The sequence below is a fragment of the Propithecus coquereli genome, unplaced genomic scaffold, assembly GCF_000956105.1.
Source record: "Propithecus coquereli isolate 6110/MARCELLA unplaced genomic scaffold, Pcoq_1.0 Scaffold243, whole genome shotgun sequence".
Lineage (NCBI taxonomy): Eukaryota > Metazoa > Chordata > Mammalia > Primates > Indriidae > Propithecus > Propithecus coquereli.
Window position 1 is genome coordinate 2,914,937 of NW_012147986.1, and position 1,422 is coordinate 2,916,358.

The following is a 1,422-nucleotide window of genomic DNA, read 5'->3' on the forward strand; positions in this document are numbered from 1 at the left end:
GAGGATCACTTGAGCCCAGGAGTTGAGGTTGCAGTGAGGTATGATGACACCACTGCACTCTAGCCCAGGTGACAGAGCAAGACCTTTCCTCAATCAATCAATAATAAAAAGACATATAACTAGTAGTTTTTGCTGGTCAGATTGTTTAAACAGCCTTTTTCTTTTCAAATTACACTTATATAACCCTTAACATTATTTATTCGTTCAACAAATACCTGTGGAACATCAATTCTGAGATATAGGCACTGTTGTATGTACTGAGGATACAGAAGTCAATACAACAGAAAAAATCTCTGCCCTCATGCGGCTTGCATTCTAGTTTGGGAAATAGGAAATAAAAATTTAACTAAATGTAGGTAAATTATATAATGGGTTAGAGACTGGAAGTATTAAGAAGAAAAATCAGAAACGAAGAGTGAGAATGCATGGGGTTCGTAGGGTTGTAACTCTAAATAAGACAGTCCAGTAAAGTGGTTAGAGTGGTCAAGGAAAGCCTCACTGCAAAAGTGATATCTGAGCAAAGACCTGAAAGAGGTGAGGAAGCAAAGCATACAAATATCTCAGGGTAGATATTCAGGTAGAGGTAAAAGCAGTGCAAAATCCACACAACAGAAGTATCCCTGGCATGTTCCAGAAACACTGAGGCCAGTGCAGCTGATGCAGAGAGATCCAGAAGAAAAGGAGGTAAAGTCAGAAAAGTAAGAGGGGTGGGGAGCACTGTCACAACGGTAGAGTAAGGACCTCTGAAAATCTGCTCCTCCATAAAAGCATTGACAATACTGGCAAAAATTGTCAACATCAATTTTTTCACAACTCTAGAAATAAACCAAAGCCTTGTCAAAATGCAAGGAGTATTGATTCGAGAAAAGTGGCTGAATCTCAGTAAGAACAATGAGCCCTATAGCATTTTAACTTGCCCTATTCCCATCCCCCTCATGCCAGCTCTGCAGTAGCTTTGAAAACCAGCGGTCTTGTGACTACAAGAGATGTGAAATCAGCAACTCACGTGCTACTGAAGAGGACAGAACAGGTTTGGGGTTCCCAAAAATCACCATCTCCAAAGAGCTGTCACTATATGACCTGTGTGGCAGATCCCAAAAAGCTCTATCCTCAGGGCTTGTCTTTCTTTGACCTGATTCAGAGCTCACTGTATACAAATAACCCCATCCTGAGAACATGTGTCAAAAAATAAAAAATCAGTGACAATTTTTTAACATCACAGCTTCCTGCGACTGTGATACCAATTGGGGCTAAAAGAGACTGACCAAAAACTTTAAAAACTTTAATACTGGGGAATGAAAATAAAAAACATGTTCCCTGGCCAGGCGCGGTGGCTCACTGTAATCCTAGCTCTTTGGGAGGCCGAGGCAGGCGGATTGTTTGAGCTCAGGAGTTTGAAACCAGCCTGAGCAAGAGAGAGAC